Genomic DNA, 21,716 nt, shown 5'->3' with positions numbered 1-21,716 from the left:
TGGCCTAAAGAAGCACTGTGTCTCATCAGAATCCAGTGCGTCTCTCTCAAATCTCTCCATTTGTGCTTCACCAACATCTGCTATGTTCAGTAGAGATTCTTGTACATCTGATATTACATGCAGTCCAACACATATGTTGATTAGCACCTCTGGATGTGCTACTGGGTCAAACTGGTTTGTCATATTGTTGATGACATTGTTGGTAAGACCTGGGACATGCTCTTTATCCCTTTCCAGTGCAGAGACAATGACTTGTTTGTGGACTTTTTCTTCGCTACTTCTTATTAGGCCACTTCTTTCTCTCATCGTATTTGCATATTCATAATAAGAAGCTGTGGATTGTCATCCCTAACACTAATACTGTGCATAAGTGTCACTGAATTAAAAAAAGCTAGTTTCTAGAATACTTCAAAAGTTAGTACAGCATACATTGGCAATTACAAATTAAAACCTTCTGCTAGGCAGACTAGATGCCACATTGTATGTACAAAAGCTTACAGATGGAGAAACATTACATAAGGAATTCAGGTACATTCTTATCTACCCACTATATGGTACAAACTACGGACACACAATCTACTGTTACTGATGCACAACCTTCAATGTGAGATTGATCTGGTCGGAAAATTTCAACTGAAAATATAGAAAACTATTATAATCACTTGTGAGATACTTTGACAATTAAGAATATGTGATGTGAAAACATTTCATGTTAGTATATTGCAAAAGGTTGATATTCGCTATTTTTGCCACATGCTAAATTCATTTCTACTTATGACCATTGCAGGATTTGAGTTCCCCATTCTGGAGGTCAAAGATGAGTGCATTGACATCTTTGATAGTTAACCCTACAACTTTCTTAGGCTTTGACTGATCATGCAAAATGTGCAAATGTGTATCAGCACAGCTCAAAATAAAGTATTAGATGTCAATAGACTCACAAGGTAGGTAAAAGTGGCAAGACTTTAGATCTATGAATATATTTACCCTTGAACAAAATATTTCAAAACAAATCAATGTTAAGAAAATTAAAATTTCTATAATATACACTCAGATGTAGCAGTTTACTGAGGGTTTAAAGTGTGTCTGTCTAGATTATGTAACCTTCATTCTGTATTTTCTTATTCTTGAGTGCTACAAAGAAATTCCTTATTAAAACTCTTGACATTTAATTTAACAGGTATTTACAACCCAGTGCAATGAACGATAGCAACACTATTTCCACTGTAAAGATTGTGATCTAGCACATTGGGTACTAACCTGGGAGTAGGGTGACCTAGGTTGTATTGACCTAGGTTGTATTTTCACCTCTGCCACTGATGTTCTGCATGACATGGAGCAAGTCACTTTGGCTCTTTGTGCCTCTGTTTTGCCTCCCACCCTTTGCCTGTCTTATCTATTTAGACTGTAAGCTTTCCAGGTTAGGGGATGTCTCTTATTATGTGTTTGAACAATTGAGCCTCAATCTCTGTTGGGTCCTCTGGATGCTACCATAATAAGTGACTGATTACATGAAGCTCTTTTAATGCCACTAAATGGTCCCTTAAAAAAAAAAACTCATCTCAGAAGTCTTTTCCACTTTCTATCTGGTGCTTTGTTTTGACAGGATATGGTTTCCTTACCCTAGACTGAGCGGGTGGCAGATGGGAGAGGGAGGAAGAACTGATGCAGACAGAGAAGTATTGCATTGAAAACTCATGCAGAACTTGTCAATAGAACAAGATTTCTTTACTAGAGTGCTAAAAAAAATTTGATTTCCTGTTGATTCAGCAAATTGGTTGAACAGGCATGTGGTGTTTGTTTTTTTAACTTAGGCTACACACACACAATTTAATCAGGCAAGATCCTGATCTTCAGTCACTTCCATCAATGATGGAAAATCTGGACTGAAGGAAAATTGAGTGACATTTGAGTGACAGCAAGACCATCATACTCACATTATAAATGGCAGGCACCACAAGACTTGGAGGTAAGGGAAAATGCAGCTTATTTTTTTCCTATTTGGGTCTATGGAAAAATCTATGTGACCATTTAGTCTTCTAACAGAGGGGTAGCCGTGTTAGTCTGAATCTGTAAAAAGCAACAGAGGGTCCTGTGGCACCTTTAAGACTAACAGAAGTATTGGAGCATAAGCTTTCGTGGGCGAATGCCCACTTCATCAGACTTGCATCTGATGAAGTGGGCATTCGCCCACGAAAGCTTATGCTCCAATACTTCTGTTAGTCTTAAAGGTGCCACAGGACCCTCTGTTGCTTTTTATTTAGTCTTCTGTGACTGACCAGACTCACCAGAACTGGCAAAGAGAGTGCAAATGATATACTGTGTTCCAACTGGGCCTTCATTCCCACAGAGGGAAGCAGGGGGTCTTCTCATGGTCACTCGCTCTGGGATTTTCTGTTGGAGGAGAGGGAGACAGCTTCTGGTCACAGCTGGTGCTAGAAGCCCTACCAGTGAAGGTTGCTGAGGGAACTGGAAACCAACATGTTTCTTGGCTGCCCTGGCCATGCCCCCTTTCCAACAAGAGCCTCCCTCTTTATTGGTGGTGGTATCCCCCTATCCCCACGGTCGCACAAATGAAGCTGCTGCCATTTTCTACCATCATAGCCACATGACTAGAGGGCTATCAATCCTCAGAGCCTTATAACTGGGTTTCTAAAGGGGCTAGCGTAAATCCAGGGTGAAATCGGTTCAATAAGATTAATATAAATAATTTTTCATCCTCCCTATAAAAATAGCATGAGTAAATTAAACTATTTAATTTTATTGCTCCTTTAACTAATTCTACATTTAGGGAATGCAGAGATATTGAATACCTGTGCTTTGCACAGTACAGAACCACTATATAGTACCATAAATTTATCATCCATACTACATCAACCTGCTTGCCTGATGTAATGTGCCTGTTAATATGATGGATTTGTATACAAGCATTATTTCTGGAATAGTCACATGTAGAAGAACTGGTGGTTTACAGGACTCCCTTTGAAGTAAAGGTCACAGATTTGATCTACTTTGTTATCAGGAAATTGAATAGCCCAGTCAAAAAGGATTATGAATCATTCCTATCAGAACCACAGAGCAACATTTACTCTGCAGAAGCTGCCAGTAAGGGTTAGTTAAGACAATATCAGAAAAAATATACATTGAGGATTTGGCCAATATGACAAAATGCACTAGAATATGTATAAAGATTTTTTAACATAACAGTTCATTAAACATTTTGTTTTGATTTTTCTGTAGATGGCTTTTGACAATGGACACACTACTCACTAGCTCACGCACACAGAGTCATATATTAACATGGTAATATCAATTTAAAAAGCATAATGCTGTTTTACAATTCACCTTCGGTTTCATTATGCTTAAAACTGACCTTGATGTGTTTAGGCGATGAGGAACAATTAAGAAAAAAAAAAACAGGAAGGGAGGCTACAAAAAACCATAACAACCTAGTTCTAAAGCTAAGTGGGTTTCCTATTTGGAATTAAACTATTATATGGATTTGTGTTGCCTGTCAATTTGCCCATTATCTGAGATGTCTCAGCTCAGGGAGACCGCAGCTGCTTGCCCTGAAAATCAAAGAACTATAGAAAGCAAATAAACTCAAGCTTAATTCCTTTGAGGAAGCAGATGCTCTGCTGTAAATGTCACTCACTCTCTCACATGTAACCCAGAATTGTCACCAAGGTCCTAGTGGGTTAAGCACTTCAAACATAAATAGCGAAATGTCTAGGAAACAAAATTAATGACTTGCTCTATTAGAGGAATTTCTCCATGTTTCATTGAGTTATATTTTATAGCACCAGAAAATGACCCAAATAAATCTGAAGTCTAAATCTCATCATGTTCAACAGTACTTCTAATTCAAAGCTATTTCACTGTGGTCCTTTCATTGACAGAGAATCATAGTATCATAGAAATCAGAGATGGAAATCATCTATCAGCGTATGTTCATCACCCTTCAGGACAGGATCTCTCATTGGCAGGAGCAGTCTTCAGGAGCGAGAGAAGCTTGCTCCTCTTTCCAATGTGAATGGAAGGAGACTTCAAAATCAGCAGATTTGGTGGATACCCCACTTAGCAGGAACTACCTTTGGACAGTGAGGTAGCCAGTTTTGAGAGACAGTTTCTACAGTTGGGTGGGTCTGCAATCCTATCCCCACCCAAAATGTAATTTCCTTCTCAGACAGTTCCTTCCACAGCAGGAATTGCTAGGACTGACCAGTTTATTTCCCAGGTGGCAGGAACATGACAGCCCACATGATTTTATTTTGTCACCCCCATATCTATTATTGACAGTCCCACTCTCTGCCAGGATACAAACATCAACCATCTTAGATGTCTTCCAATGTACAGTTTTGCCCTCTCTACCTAACATATTGCCTGAGAAGGCAAGAGTAGAAATCAAATTTTGATCCTGTCCTAATCAATAAGATTTCTCATAAAAATCCCAAATGGTAATAATTACTATAAACCTACTGGAAGTCCTTGATCCAATGGGCTGTAAAAGCTCTTTCAGAAGCATATGTTTTTATCATTCCATTGTTTCTACAATACTCCCATGCTGCCATATTTCTGGACAAAGTCAAATGATTCATCTTTAAAAGTAAACATGTGTAACACAAGATTTATCAGACCCTTAACATTATTAAGGCATGGCTGTGTATGTGTGTGCACGGGCGTGTGTATTCTTCAATACTATATCATATATCAAGAACAATATACACCAACATCTGAGAAAGAGGTGCACTTCATCCACAGAATGGGGCAGACAATCCCCAAAGCTGGTGGATATTCCAATACTTAGATTTACCAAATCAGCCCAAAACAGCTTCTATAATACCTCACTGGTTACCCAGAAGCCAACAACACAGTTCCCTTAAAACAACCCAGCCTTAGGCCTCCACCCAGACACCTAAGTCAAATATGATGAGGATTACTGAAAATCTTATTCCTCATATAAGAAAGTTCTACCAATCCCAAGGGATCGGACACATTAACTCCCAGGTTAAGGAATATTTCAGATCTTACCCAAATACACGCTACAGCCAATTCTTATTAACTAAACTAAAATTTATTTTAAAAAAAGAGAGAGAATTGGTTAAAAGATCAGTATACATACAGATATGAATACAGTTTTGAGATCAGATTCACAGTAGAGATGAGCTTTGTAGTTGCAAAGAGTTCTTTCAGAATTAGTCCATAGGTTATAGTCCAATGTTCATATTCAGGGTGATCCAGACAGGACTGGAGATCTCAATCTTACGACTTAAGCTTCCCCTGCATGAAGCATCAAGCAGATCTGAGATAAAAAGGATCAAGACTCAAGGGTTTCTATACAGTTCCAGGCCTTCTTTTGAAAGCATGGAGTCCTTAGGCAAATAATAGGCAATTATGGAAACTTTGAAGTAGACCTATTTCCTAAGCACCACTGGCAATTAACTATATAGATTAACATAAGGTAATTTATCCATTAAGCAGTTTATCACAAACTTTAAAGAGACATATAGACAATGACACTATTTCACCCAAGATTCATCTAAATGTTAATATTCCCTTTTGATCTCTGAATCAATTGCTATAGTGATAGCCCTGTAAACAGACAGTTCCTGTCTAACATCTAACAAGATATAGGTAAACACATACAGTTAGTATCACCTCCAATTCTCTAACAATACAGGTTTGCATTTCAAAATTCTAGCCTATCTAGCATGGAATGGACCTAATTACCATTCACATACTTTTCTAACATGTATCTAAAAGTTGACTCTGGGCCATTTAGCCTGCGAGCTGCTTAACCCTTTCTATTGGCACACTTTCTTGGCACACTTCGTATAAGATTTGTATAACAGTCGTAGCAACAATGATTTGGTCATATTTTAATCCAATAATGTTATACCTGGCCAGAAGCTTACAGAGAGCCATCGAGTGACCTTATTCTCTGCTCCCCGGATTCAGCCCCAGCCAGGGAGCCCTGAGGATTGGGGGGGGGGAGGAGGGGAAGGAAATCAGATACTGAATTGCCTTCAGTTTTTATGCTCTCAGCCCTTGCACCCAGGCTACTCATCACCAACCTCAGATTCCCTGTTTGTTCTATGTTTGTACAGTACTTAGCACCATGGGTACAGGTTCATGACTGGAACTCCTAGGTGCTACCAAAAGTACAAATAACAATAAAATAATCCCCAGGTATCTGGACAATGATAGACACTGAGGGGGCAAAGTAGCCCTTTTGTGTTTAGATTCTCAGGTCACTAGTACTGCAGGTCACTTCACACCTGAGAATCTGTTGTGCTTTGTTCCCAGTGGTACAATAGGTCCCATTAGAGGCTGTGAAGAATCTGAGGGACCACTTCCTCTGCTGGTATAAATGGGTGAAACTCCATTGTGGAGCTGTGTTAATTTACACCAGATGATGATCTTACCCGAGATGCTGCACTGAACACAGCTCTGAGGCACTCTAGATTCAATATCACTTTTGAGGCACAGTGAGAGAATACAAACTGAACAGCAATCTAGTGCTACCCATCTACAACAAGCAGAATTTTACGTTGCATTTTATTTCATCTTTCTCACTTGATTTGGCAGTTTCATCTCTCCAGCACACTGCCTTTAGCTAGTGTCTTCCATCATATTCACTTTATAATCATCTAACACTTAGTTACAGAGAAGGGCAGGGATGTAGAGTGAAATTTTAAATTTTGGGCTGAGGGGAGACCAGGTGGTGAGTTATAGCTCTAATAGGGATTCCTGACTTTGACTATTACATTAAGGCCTTCTCAGAAAACATTTCATTTACAGATCACTATTGAAACACATACAGCATCATTTAAGACAGAATCAATACATCATGGATAGCCTGTTGAATGTAATTACTTTGTAACGTGTGGAGGGGAGGGGAATCTAAGGGTACGTCTATACTTACCTCCGGGTCCGGCGGTAAGCAATCGATCTTCTGGGATTGATTTATCGCGTCTAGACAAGACGCGATAAATCGATCCTGGATCGATCCCGGAAGTGCTCGCCGTCGACGCCGGTACTCCTGCTCCACGAGAGGAGTACGCGGAGTCGACGGGGGAGCCTGCCTGCCGCGTGTGGACCCGCGGTAAGTTCGAACTAAGATAGTTCGACGTAGCTGAAGTTGTGTATCTTAGTTCGAAGTGGGGGGTTAGTGTGGACCAGCCCTAAGTCAGAATGGTGATTAAGCCAGGGAGAGAGTTGCTACCTTTTATGGAAATGTAACAGAGGCAACTCCATATAAAACCTTTCTAAGCGCTAAATGTTTTTAAATCCTTTGCAGATTGATGATTGTCTATGTGCCTCTTTGTGCATATATGTGACTATATGCTAGTTTTGAAAATTTCTCTCCTTATATTTACATTACACATACATTTTGCTTCTTACAGATTAAACGACATGGTAAAATCTTTACACATAGCATCAGACTCTCCTTTTTAACCAGTGTGCTATTTACTATGGTAAAGGTTGCAACAGAGCTGTCAGCATCTTTGTTAAATATGTTTGATCTGATTCCATTTTGGTTTCCTGGATCAGCGTGGATAGATTCTCCCCCTGCCTCCCCCCGTCCCACCCACCCCCAAGAAGTATATTATTGCATGTTATAGGCTAACAAGAGGGCATTCCAAAGCCTAGTCTACACTTGCCTTCTTTCCTCTCAAGTTTCCCACTGTTGTTATAGCAGATTAAGGCCTAACCATCTATAAACACAATCAGGCTAACACAGTACAGTAACTCCTCACTTAAAGTCGTCCCGGTTAACGTTGTTTCGTTGTTATGCTGCTGATCAATTAGGGAACATGCTCGTTTAAAGTTATGCAATGCTCCCTTCTAACGTCGTTTGGCAGCCGCCTGCTTTGTCCACTGCTTGCAGGAAGAGCAGCCCATTGCAGCTAGCTGGTGGGGGCTTGTAACCAGGGTGGACCGGCAACCCCCCTATCAGCTCCCCGCTCCCCTAAATTCCCTGTGCTGCAGCCGCCCAGCAGGCTATCAATCGGCAGTTCAGCTGTCCCTCCCCCCACTGCCATCTGCTGATCCTGCCCTCTGTGTTGGAGCTGCTCCCAGAGACTCCTGCTTGCTGTGCAGGCGGGGAATGTGGGGGGGCTAATGTCCGGGTGTCCCCCTCCCCCTGCACCCCACTTACCCCTTCTCCATATAGAGCAGGGAGGGGACACGGACGGAGAGAGACAGAGAGCCTAGGGCAGCAGCTGCTGTCTCAACTTCCTGATCCACTTAAAAAGTCAATGCACTTAAGAGTGGGTCAGCTTACTTAAAGGGGCAGTGTGCATCTCTCTCTCTCCCACACACAAGGTGTGTGTCTGTCTCTGTCTGCTATGCTGTCTCCCCTCCCTCCTGTTCGTGCTGCCTTGATGAGAGGCTACATTAAGAACAGTGTGTTAACCCTTGAGGGCTCAGACGAGTGCTAGTTCATCATTTAGCAGCAAGGCATTCACTGGGAAATATCCCTCCCTCTTCCACCCTCTAACTTCACCACCTCAATCAAGCTTCACAATCATCATAGCTGTGAACAGTATTAAATTGTTTGTTTAAAACGTATACTGTGTGTATATCTATATAATATATAGTTTTTTTTGTCTGGTGAAAAAAATTTCCCTGGAACCTAACCCCCCCATTTACATTAATTCTTATGGGGAAATTGGATTCACTTAACATCGTTTTGCTTAAAGTCACATTTTTCAGGAACATAACTACAACGTTAAGCAAGGAGTTACTGTACTCACGAGATAAAAATCCCTCTCCATGCTGGTTAGAGAAACAGGGAGAGCAACAGCCAAACTGAACATAATTTGCAGCTGTAGTGTAGACACAGCTTTAAGGAGGCAAAAAAGTTAGTGGTACACTACACTTCCAGTTTTGTTTCCCCACCAGCTTCCCAAGCTGTAGATAAGAGACAGAGGGTGAGAGGGAGAAGCAGAGATCGATGGAGTGAGCCGCTAAACAACACTTTAATAGTAACTTTCATCCCTCAAAGACTATGAAAAAAGGCACAAGGGAAAGAGCAGATTAGTGAAACAAGTCCCCATAAGAGCATAATTACTTTTCTCCCTGCACCCCAAAAAGGATTAAAGTGCGAAAGAGAGTTCACAAAGCAAAGCCTGTACCAACGAAAGGCTAATTTTTAAAAATGGGCCAACTTCATCCCTTGCACAATTCCATTAAGATAGGTTTGGCCTGTTTTCCATATTCAGTTTTTGCAAGACCCTTACCTCTTAAGTGAGTTGGTTTTAGTGCTTTATTTTTATCCTGTACGCTTGCTTCAGGCTTGCAAGCCTGATTAACTTTTGTTTATTATTAAGCAAAGTGATCTTGCTTGCCACCTGAGTCCTCCCCAGTTTCTTAGAGAGGTAATGATTTCCAGTATCTCCCTCCATTACTCACGGTTCAAAGTACTAGCTCCTGAAGTGGAAAAGGATATATCCTTGCCTCACTAGATGTTACGAATAGTGCTTCATTGTTCCCAGAAGTTTCATGAAGAGAAATGTGAGGACAACAAACCCATCCTCTTCCTCCATATAAATACCTATCTACTGATATGTGCATTTACAGCCTGCCCTGTGTATGGGGTGACGTGTATATGCATTAAGAATGTAAGAAAGGCCAAATTGGATCAGACCAATGGTCCATCTAGCCCAGTATCCTGTCTTCAGTCAGTGGCCAATACCAGGTGCCTCAGACGGAATGAGCAGAACAAGCAATCATCAAGTGATCCATTCCCTGTCGTCCACTCCCAGCTTCTGGCAAACAGAGGCTAGGGACACTCAGAGCATGGTGTTCCATCCCTGACCATCCTGGCTAATAGCCATTGATGGACCGATCCTCCATGAACTTATCTAGCTCTTTTTTGATCCCTGTTATAATTTTGGCCTTCACAACTGTGACGTTGTGCAGTCTATATGGTTTTATAAAAATATGATAAGTGAATATAATGTAACTGGGATATGCTTCATGCAAAAGGACTCTTTTAAGGTGTCATTACAAAGCTTATAATCTACTGAGTGTGATCATCCTATTTGTATAAATGTACCACTCTTGTATCTAAAACTAGAAATATAAAATATAACTCTGAGGGCCTATTGTAATTATGCAAAGGGTGGGCCATTAATGGTGGTTTGGAATCTTGATGACTCCCATTAACCAGGACCATTGTCTGCAGATGGCTCTGTTTTACCTGTGAGTCTTCCTGTATATGTGTGTGCTGGCAAGTGGGTAATGAAGTCTTGCAGTGACATGTGATCACGTCACCTGAACTGGAATCCATCTTTAACCTGGTGCTTTTCCAGTGGGGGGGGGGGGCAGAAACCCAGAGGGACAAAGGGTTCCCGCCTTATGCAAAAGATATATAAAGGGGTGGAACAGAACAAAGGAAGAGAGAGGAGCCATCATGAAGAATCCCCTAGCTACCACCTGAGCTGGAACAAGAGCTGTACCAGGGGAAAGAATTGTGCCCAGGCCTGGAAGGTGTCCAGTCTGAGAAAAAAACTTATTAAAGCATCTCTGAGGGTGAGATTATCTGTATTCAGTTTGATTAGACATAGATCTGCGCATTTTATTTTGCTTGGTGACTTACTTTGTTCTGTCTGTTACTACTTGGAACTACTTAAATCCTACTTTCTGTATTTAATAAAATCACTTTTTACTTATTAATTAACTCAGAGTATGTATTAATACCTGGGGGAGCAAACAACTGTGCATATCCTCTATCTGTGTTATAGAGGGCGAACAGTTTATGAGTTTACCCCGCATAATCTTTATACAGGGTAAAACGGATTTATTTGCGTTTAGACCCCATGGGGAGTTGGGCACCTGAGTGCTAAAGACAAGCACACTTCTGTGAGCTGTTTTCAGGTAAACCTGCAGCTTTGGGGCAAGTAATTCAGACCCTGGGTCTTTGTTGGAGCAGACGGGAGTGTCTGGCTCAGCACGACAGATTGCTGGAGTCCTGAGCTGGCAGGGAAAACAGGAGCAGAGGTAGTCTTGGCACATCAGGTGGCAGCTCCCAGGGGGGTTTCTGTGATCCAACCCGTCACAACAACATCCTCTGGCAAGGAGTTCCACAGGCTGACTGTGCATTGTGTGAAGAAGTACTTCCTTTTGTTTTAAACCTAATGCCTATTAATTTCATTGGGTTACCCGTAGTTCTTGTGTTATTTGAAGGAGTAACCAACATTTCCTTATTTACTTTCTCCACACAAGTCTCAATTTTATAGACTTCTGTCCTATCCCCTCTTAGTCATCTCTTTTCCAAGCTGAAAAGTCCCAGTCTTTTTAATCTCTCCTCATATGGAAGCTGTTCCACACCCCTAATCATTTTTGTTGCCCTTCTTATTGCCTCAGCAGTGTGGCCAACTCCCACGATTTTATCACAAGACCACGATAATTGGTGCTTTTCTTAAAGCTCCAGCTCCTAGAGTCATGTGATTATGTGAGAATATCAGCTTTCATTTAACAACAAAAAAAGCATGGCTGAAGAGAAAAGCTTGAAAATGTGACCAAAGTACATCCTAAAGGTTCAAAAATTAAGGATGCAAACAAAAAGGCACAAAAATATTTTTCTCTTATGGTTTTGGGGACCTAACCCATGAGTTTTGAATGCTGGGGGTTGGTAATACTGCCTCAGAAGCAACTCAGTGAAGGAAGTTTGCCTCAGAGATGCCTTACCAGGAGCAAATTGCTCACATTGAGCCAGCTTAGATGTGCTGGCTTGCGCCTGGGGGCCAAAGCCAAGACCATGCCCACTTCCCATCCCTCCTGCTCAGGAGGGGAGCAGCAGGCACACAGTGCCTCCTTATCCCCATGGATCTTGGGTCAAGATCCATGGAGGTGGCACAGGGGCATAGCAGATCTTATTTTCCCTTACTGTCCTGTGGAGCCATGAAAACAGAGCTATAATATGACCCCTGAGAGGTCTTCACAGACCATCCTTGGCCTATTTTCTAAATATGTGTACAGTGTCTTCTCTCCACCCACCCCCTTCAGGTATGATATTTCTTCTCCGGGATACATTAACAAGTTTAGGGCTCTGGTGGTTACTATATTCACAGAACCCAAAAGCCTTTAGCAAGGGTGCAAAAAATTAGGCTTTGCATTGTTGCTGACTGAGTTTTCTGATTATTTGTTGCTCAGCATTATAATATTAAAACCCTAATTTGTTGTTCTTCCTAGTGCTTTCAGCCACTCTGCTGTCCTTGCGTTTTCGGTTCGGGGATTATTTCTCTTGCATGCTCTAGGTAACTCACTGAACCCAGACTTCCCTTCTTCTGTCCTCCTGCTATTCAATTTTTTATAAAAAGACTTTTCTTCTCTGCTAACACACTTTTAATCTCTCTCTCTGCAAAGCCAGGATGACTGTTGCTTCCCCTTACTTACTTTCTTGAAAACTAAGGTAAATATGCTCCATGTGCCAAGTGAAACTACTCTGAATTTATTTCCAGTTGCCTTTAAATAAAGTAGTTCCACTTAATCCCTCTGTCTGAACTGAAACAGAAATAGAACTTACTTTCCTAAAACACAACAATTTTTCTCACTGGGTGCAGCTGTTTGATAATCAAAGGATCCTATATAACCATATAATAATTGCTGCTTTCAAATGGTCATGAGACTCCAAATCGCCCAAAATTTTCTCGGAATCAGCAACAACCAGGTAAACTAGCTTCTCCATCCTCAGTGGTACTTAGTGTGAGAAAGAACTCTGTCGTCGATCTATTTCAATTAAGTTTTTGCCTTGCAGCATTTTCAGCATGTGCCTGTTTGCTAGTTGCTTCCAGCTCTCACATGATAGTTACCTTACCTAACTAAATTCAATTCCTAGTTCCAACTTGAGGGTTTCAACTATTACCAGAGGTTTATAAACCGCACTTGCCTCCCCACCAAGCTTTTGCAGAATTCTAGACACAGCAGGATTCTCCCCACCCATTGACATGATACCTTGGACCAAAAGTATCATCATCTAGGTTAACGCACAATAAAAACGCAACACCGGACACACTAAGAAGCTGATATTGTGATGATACATAAAGTTCAATAAAACATGTTGACAACTATTGTGAACTTTTCCTCTACAGACAAACCCAATATGGTAATCCTTTAGAACCTGACAGAACAAGATTTTCAGAGTCCAAGTACACCTACACCTGCTAAATACATGAAGATTCAAGAGAGTTTAAGCAATCCGCTAAGCAACTCAATCAGTGCCTGTTTATATGCTAAATAAGCTACATTTTTAAAAAGACGTACATTAAGAACCAGTTAATTTTTTAAGATGATCTATCTGGCAGGGAGTAAGAGGATTTTATTATTTGTATTACAGTGTTGTGCTATGCACTATAAAAACACATAAGAGTCAGTCCCTGATCCAAATGTCTCAATCTAAATTGATGAGTCACACAAAGGACAGAAGGGGAAACACTGAGAGGAGAATTGACTTGCCAAGATCACACAAGAAGTCAATGGCAGAGCCTGGACTAGAACCCAAAGGTGAACTCCTGATCCCATTCCAGTCAATGGGAGTTTTGCCATTGACTTCAGTGGGGCCAGGATTTCACCCCATGTCTCCTGAGTCCTTGTCCAGTACCCTGTCTCCTAGACCACGCTACTCAATATGGTGCCCTTTTTATATTAAGCATCCAGATGACCTCTCATTCTGTAGCATCTTCTCTTCCTATAAACTGATACTAGACAACTGGTTGAGACAAGAATTCCCCTGATGCTGTCAGGGAATTCCCTTTTCAAATGCAGAAGTCAACATTTTTATATCTGATCTGACGAGCCACAATATTAACTCAGTAAAATAGACTGGCAGCTTGTGTCTCAGTATCCCTTTGAAAAAGGCCCAAAGAGGTCAGAGTGTTAGTCTTTGTGTGTGTAACTTGCAAAACACATACACACACACACACACACACACACATTTCAATTTCATTCTGATTTTCTAACCCAAAAGGGCAGTGATTAATGCGGCGCCTGGAGCATTGAAAATACTCTATGGAATAGTAACCCAAATCCCACCAACATCAATGGGCATTTGAATCTCTGTGTTGTATGGTAAGGCTAAATATCTAGGCATTTATAAAGCACCTGGTCACCATGTTATATCTAACTGTGGAGTTCTTCGACATGTGCAGGAGCTGCTTTTCAGCCATTTACATTTTAAAGACCTCTTTAAAGCCACATAGGCAGCTAAATGATATATAAGTAGCTCAGCCGGAGAGCAAATTTTGATGGCCAACATATAAACCCCTTAAAAATGACAACAACAATGGTTACTAGAAGCCCTGCCAGGTGCCCTTTAATAATCAGTGGATCTGATTAGGGTTGCAATGAGAAGAGACAGCAGGCTGTAACATGACTCCATGGTGGTCTGCCAGGACACCCTTACAATAGAGACCCTAGACGCAGTGGGATTTTTCATGTATAATAAATAAAGTAATAGAATAGCAGGCTGAGCTCCTTGCTGAACACCAATGCCCTGCACTGTGTATGTTAAAGATTCCTCCAAATATTATGGTAGGATAAAAAGAAGCAGAGAGAATTTATGATTTCCTCCTTGTGACCGCCTGCTGAGTCCCTAGGGACTGAATGTCAGATACATGACTACATTTGCAGCTTTGTAATGCTGCCGTGAACATCTAAATAACACTGTCAGCATAACATAGAGATCTGTCCGCCAGGCTGCCCCAGCCTCCCTTCCCTATTGGTGCTCACTCTGCCATAGAAATATGTCTTTCATAATCTGTTATAACAACTCCTGGTCTGAAGCTCTTTACAATAATTTAGCTGGAATCATGGAGCTTATCTAAAAGAAATTGACCTTCTGGATTAAAGGGCAAAAGATTTCAATGTGAAAACCCTTCACCTTCTTTATTATAAAGATGAAGACTGCAGTGGGATGTGGGTGCCAGTTGTCAATGCTACAGAGACTATGTCTGGGTTTGGATTAGTATTTTTGCTCTCACTTATCCCCGACACGCATGGGCAGCGAGTGGCTAGAGTTAGAGTGGGTTCAGTCCCCTCAGATCGATCAGATCAGATCAGCAGGCACAGCCCCGTAGCTTGGAGTGCCAGGCCAGGAGGGGGCAGGGCATTGCAGGTGCACATGTTATGGGACACTGTGGCAGGCTCCCACAAAAGCCGGAGTGGGGAACCGATCAGATCCAGCCTCATGGGACAGGTGCCACTGCTGCCTGCCTGCCTCCCTATGTCCCCTTGGCAGCCAGAGCCCCATGGGAGGAGAGGACCAGGGGCCACCCAGACACTGAGCCAAGTGTGCATCCCCTCCCCAGGTCAAACCCCCACTCCATCTGGGGCCAGAAGGATCTGGTGCCCCAGGATGCAGGGCTGCCCCCATTCCCCACATTGACCCAGGTGAGTGTGCGGGAGAGGGGGTCTTGCCCTGCTGGATCCGCCAACACCAGTGCACCTGCCTCGCTCAGATAGCTTCCTAGAGCCAAGGTAACTTGGAGGGGCTTCAAGTCTATGACAGATGGGGTCTCTGTCTCCACTCCCCTCCAGCCAGGAGGACTTGGGGGAAGGGGTGGCAGACTGGCTGAGGCTGCTGTTGCAGTATTCCTGTATGACCATGGCCTCCTGGCCCAATTCTTGAGCAGGAGCATAGGGCTAGAAGCTCAGGTCTGCCCCAAGGAGGGGCTGGATGGAGTGCTAGGGAGAGGGCCAACAGGGCCCTAACAGGGCAGAGAGCTCAGGCAGGATCCCGGCACCATGCAGGGTACAGCTCCCACAGGTCTGCCCTTCCCAGAGAGTGTGACCCTTGTCACTAAGGGTGAAGCTGGGGAGCCCAGCACAACAGTTGAGGGCCCTCGCCTCATGGGCTTGTTTGGTTTCTTTGTCATCAGTTCACCTGCTCAGTGGCAGGAACTGGGTCCAGCCCAAAGGGGCAGCGAGCTCGTAGAGAGAGAAGGATCACCCCAAAAGGGAAGTGAACTGGGTGGAGATTTCAGAATCCACTCCTTTTGTCCTGCCCCATTTTCTTCCAGAAGCCAAGACCCAGGCTTTTCACAAGATAGCAGAGTGAGACCTTTCCCAGTAGATTTTGTACTATACTTCTGAAGTTATTGTGCAGTTTTCAGTTCAGTAAATTAAAGAGGCCACCAATAATTTTGACAGAAAGATGTTTTTCTTCATTTGCTTGACAAAGCAGATTCTCTCATTAAATTCAGGAAGGTATGTACAATATTTTTTCCCCATGCAACTGGATGATTTTCAGTCACAGTGGGACCAGACAGCCTGTGTCTTGACATTTATGGGACAGTTTGAATTAAATTTGCAGATAACCATACAACCTTGACACAAATTGTACACTTATCATGCAATCCAGTGAACATGGACAGGAAATGCCTCACTCTGGCAGTAGAGATAAATCTGATCCTTTTTCTGTAAGATACCACTGTACTCTGAAAAGTTAAGACACGGATTTTAAAAATTAGCTGCACAAAAATGCAATCACAGTTGTATGTGCACAATTAATCTATTGAAAATGACTGGTTAGGCATCTGTTTGGGTTTGCAAATGGCCATTTGTGTATGCAACCATGGATGCACAAATTAGGTGCGCAATTAGACGTGACCAATTGTGAAAATCAGGCCCTCCAGTATCACTTAACATTTTGCCTGATTAATAAGTAGCTATCTTTCAGGAGACATTGAATCAAATCTTACTTTGCACAGAGATGAAAGAAGGTTTGGAGATCGCTTATTATAAAATATCTCCACTGGCCTCTTCTCCACAGAATTTTCCACCTGGGTACCTCAACAGGCACCAGCAACAACAGGAGCTGTAGCAGAGAAGCTGCCAGGTTTTTTTTTATCCCCGTGGCATCTGAACTAGCTCAGAGTGGGTCTAGATGATATGGTGGTTAAAATGCCAGTGGTCACTGGCATCTTGTCTACATTAGACCTCCCACTTCTACTATTACTGGTGGAGCAGCATTGGAGGAAAATTTTAGGGGGGAAATGTCTATTGTAGACAAGGACTTAATCCCTAGTGGACAATCACAAAACCCACTGCAGAACTCAATGAGATCATCAGTCTTTGCTTGAGAGAGGACTGGGAACGTTGTTGTGCCACAGATCTTTTAAACTGATAGAACTTAGTGGGAAAGCTGTATTGTGCCTTCCTCCACCACATCCAGCTCTCGTTAGTTTTACTGATCTTAACCTTTCCAGAGTACCATTTCATCTATACTTAAACCTTTCAAGTCTGGTTTTCTGCTGGAAACATAGCTTCAATTTACTCCAGCAGGGGCTACAGTATTTTACTTTGTCAGGATAAAGAGGACCAGGGAGAAAATGTGTTCCACCCACATAGTCTTGTTTTAGTTCTGCGGCAACTAGTTTAGTTGTGCAGCAGTCCAGTACGAGTGACACTCAATGTCATCACATTCAGTGTCAGTAGTTCAAACACTGTGAATAACCCTACAAAAACAGATAACCAGTGAACGTTTGCAAGAGAAAAAACAGTTCAAAGGAGCCAAATTAAATTTCAATCTGTAGCATGTAATAAAAGGATCATAAATACTACTCTGATGGTTTGTGATGTCTTCCTATCCAGAACTATTAAAGAAGGGCCCACCCTAGATGGTCTACCCTACTTTGTAGAAGACCAAGTCATGCTGGGACAGGACTTTGGGGACCAGATCCAGCTGGCATCAATTTCTGTAGCTCCAGTGATTTCATTTGCAATTCAACAGCTGAGGATTTGACCTGGAAGTTTAGTGAGTACTGTTTGACTATTCATCCTGTACAGACATGGTCAATACACTTCATATTTTATATACTTCACTATCAAGTCTTACTGCCTAAAGATCTCCTTCAACCTGGGAGTTAGCAGTATGCTTTTAAATCTGCTTTTTAAAAAATAAATATTTTCCCTTCCGCGTTCTAAAATCTTGTTATCTTACTTCCCTTCTTTCTAAAAGTCAGATCTTTTATTAAAAGTATATAAATGAGGAAAGCTGATTTCTCCAAGAAGAAGCCAAAACAAATGATATTATCCTTTAATGGATTCTGGAAGCCAAAAATACTGCGATCTTATCTTTTAATGGATTGACCTGTTTATAACTCACTACACAAGGAGGATAGAATAAAATTATAGAGGAGAGGAAGGAAAATTGGAGTGAAAACACATTATGTTTATGCTTACATTAGGAAAACTGTGCAACTATTTAACAAAAGCAGTAAACATGTCAGGACCTGTTAATTTAATAAGACATCTACACTTCTTGGATGCTGGAGGCACTCCATCTTCAAACTTGTACTTCACAATGCAATAAAGACATGCATATGTTCACAACAACTTCACATTTACAAACTTATATTGCTTGATTATTCTACACCCCACATGTAGTATGTCAAGTGTTCTATTTCAGGATAATTTTTCTCTTAGAAAAAATATGTTTAGAACATAGCCCCACAGAGAGAAAAATCTGTAATACAGCTCTTCCTCACAAACACATAACTTAAAATCATGCTTCCATGTATAGAATAAGTCTCGTTATATAATTTTTTCATGGATTTGAAGGTTTTAGTCCCCAATCCTGCAAATTTTAAGCCCATGTTTAGCATCACTACTGTGAACATGGTTGTATCATGCAAAGATCATGGCATGATCAATCATTATCTTAGATGTTATTGATCATATTTTCCTCAGTATCATAAGTTTAACACCTTCTCATACAAAGTTAAAATGCCATCTTTCATTGTGCTGGACAACTTTCTGTGACAATTTCCTAACAAAACTGAAAATGTTTGAAGTGAGAGCATTTTGGAAATGCAAGACAGAAAGTTGTCCAATATTTACAAATATAATTGTTCTGATCCATTCAAATTTCATGTGAAAATTGATCCTTGTTCAAGCAAAGGATCACATGAATATGCAAAAATTCACAGCTGCATGATTTTAATGACAAAACTCCATGTCATGAGATTCCTCCCCACACACACACACACAAAAAACATCACTGAAAACAAAAATGTGAACATTTCCATTAAAAAGTTAGCATGAAAAAACTCACAATTTCCCACATCTTAGCTATTATTTCAAACTCCCAAGATTCAAATTAGTACATGATATGGCAAATCACAGTCTCTCATTTTTATTAATGTTAACGGTCACCTAATGACCAGATTAGAACAGAAGGTCTCCCCATTTACCCAACTACAGCGGTGTGAGATTGGGTCCTTGAAGTCAATAGCCAAACTCCCATTGACTTTACTAGAAGGGTCTATGGCCTCAATTCTACAAAAGATCCACTAAGAGCAAACAGTCCACCTACGTAGATCTCTTTATCATACTGGGGCCTATTAACAACCCTATAGGGGAGAGGAGGGAAAAAAACTTTAATGGAGGAAAAACAGGGAAGAAGTACATTAAATAAGTTACCCATGAAGAGGCACAAAATCACACATGAAGATAGACTGTCCAAAGTAACATGGAAGGAAAATTAGCTGCCAAATAGACCTGTACAAGACAATTTGCACTATCAACAAGACTAGGAGGAACAATTTCTTCACTAAGTTTAAGAAATTAATTTTAAATGTATTTTCTGGGTCCCAAAGGAAACGTTTTGACTTAAAGGGATGATGCAAACAAAAACACACACCATGTGTGTTTGCATATAAAGTGCGTGTATGTATGCTTTCCAAACTGAAATTGCTTTAATATTCTAGGGTTTGAGGTTGTTTTTCATTTATTTATTTCTTTTACTACAAAAAGTTTATTACAGGTTTTTTTATTTGAAATCCATGCAGTGTAAGTGTTTGGAAATTTACTAATAAAGCATAGATTATTTATCAGTGCTCATTAAAGTCTCTATTATAAATGCTATTGAAAAACTGTGCAATCAAATATACATATTATTATAGATTGTGAGATGTATTTAACTAGTGAAAAGATTGGCCATTTTGAACTAGCAACAAGTTATGAAAGGCTGGAAAAAATAATCTTTTCCACAAAATTCAACCTTTTAAAAAGTATTTTTTAAAAATTCACCTAACACGTAGGTCTTACCATAATGCTTTAAGTTTAAAAAAAATTCAGCAACAAAATATTTCTGTCGTGATATGTCACAATAAAAATGTTCTTAACTTTATGCTCTGAGAACATTCCTACAGAAGTCAGTGAGTGTACTCATAGGGCATGAAATTAGATATGTGTAAATCTTTATACAATAGACATTAAATTTACTGCTAGTTGTTTCAAGGATCTTTCTTTTGCCTGCATATTTATTTTTGAGATTATCTCTATGTGGCAGAAGATTATTTACTAAGAGGACATTGGGAGGGACAGGGAGATAACCCAATACTTTGCTTTCACTTGCACTGGAGAAATCTGCTACTAGCTAAACTTTCAGTCCATAAATTCAGTGAGAAGCCCAATGTGAGTTTTCAAATTGCTAGTTGGCTTTCAACAGCACCCGTGTCCCTAATTAGCAAGGGCATGTGACAATGAACAACTGGTGGGGGGGAAAGGGGATATCTTCCCATAGTCAGTAGAATGAATCAAATTGAATAGTTCATAATAGGATTTATCATACATGGGTAATCAATTATATGCTGCATACAAAATATGCTCTGTAGATGGTTTATGAATCTACCAAGACTCCAACATGAAATAAATACCTCCTTGAAAATAGTACATGAATGTGCATCACATATCAAATAGCCAATTTTCCAAGAGAAGCGGTAATGACTCCTGTGGAAGTGAGAGGGAGCTCAAGGAGCTATTAGAGACATTCCATTCATTAGGTGCAAAGGGACAGTGTAAGGGCATGGCACCCACTTCTCGCAAGCACCCCTTCTCGTCAGCTCTGCGTGCTGTCTTTAAATAGTCCTGGCCCTAGTATCTGGCCATTCCCCCAGGGCTTCCTCCCTGGAAGCAATGGTTTCGCCCTTTTGGTCTACTCTGGCTCCAGTCTCCAGCTGGGCCACTAAGTAGTTCAGTACCCCTTCTGGGATTTCTCGCTGTCCGATTGTAGGCCAGTTCCGCAGTGCCCTCTGGGGGGACCCAGGCCCACCAACTACTCCAGGTGCCAGCCACGTGCTTTTAGTTCCCTGGGCCACTTTCCCGCAGCCCCAACCTTCGCCCAAGCTTCACCCTTACCTCAGGGTTCATCTAAGTTCAGGCCCAGCAGCCAGCCAGCAGCTCTTCCTTGCTGTCTGGTTCCCTGCCAGCACTGAGCTGTCCGTGGTGCTGCAGTTCCCTTTGGCCAGCAAGGAGCACCACCCCTCTAGCACCAGCAAGGAACTGACTGTCTCTGCCTCTGCAGCTCCTTTTATATGGCCCTCCTGGGCCCTGATTGGCTGGTTTCCCTGCAGCCTCTCTGATTGGCTGCTTGGAGGACTCCTCTACTGTTCCTTTCCAGGGATGGGTATGGCAGGACACTGAGGCCTCCAGCAGGGGGCCTCTGGGCATAGTCCACCCCATCACAGGCAGATAGGACTCAGAAAATCAGTTCATCCAAAGAATCCTTCTCTTAAAAAAAAAAAAAAAAAAGTCTGTACTAAATAAAATGGGCTGCTTGGGCCTAAAATGGATAAGTACTAACCCTATTTTTGTAACACACACACACAAAATATTTTCTGATAAAAACTATTATATTCATAGTCTATCTGGGTAACTACCAGACTTGCTCTGATTTTACAGGATACACAAGGATCTATGTTTGGATA

General features: G+C 41.4%; 1 protein-coding gene across 1 annotated transcript in view; it reads right to left on the bottom strand.

The window, feature by feature from the left end:
* The window catches only part of SERGEF (secretion regulating guanine nucleotide exchange factor), a 291,127-nt gene that overhangs the window by 82,723 nt on the left and 186,688 nt on the right, over positions 1-21,716 (bottom strand). The window lies entirely within an intron of this gene.

This window comes from Emys orbicularis, chromosome 4, assembly GCF_028017835.1.
Source record: "Emys orbicularis isolate rEmyOrb1 chromosome 4, rEmyOrb1.hap1, whole genome shotgun sequence".
NCBI classification, from domain to species: domain Eukaryota; kingdom Metazoa; phylum Chordata; order Testudines; family Emydidae; genus Emys; species Emys orbicularis.
Note: the sequence above shows the minus strand (reverse complement) of the source record. Positions and strands in the feature narration are given on the sequence as shown.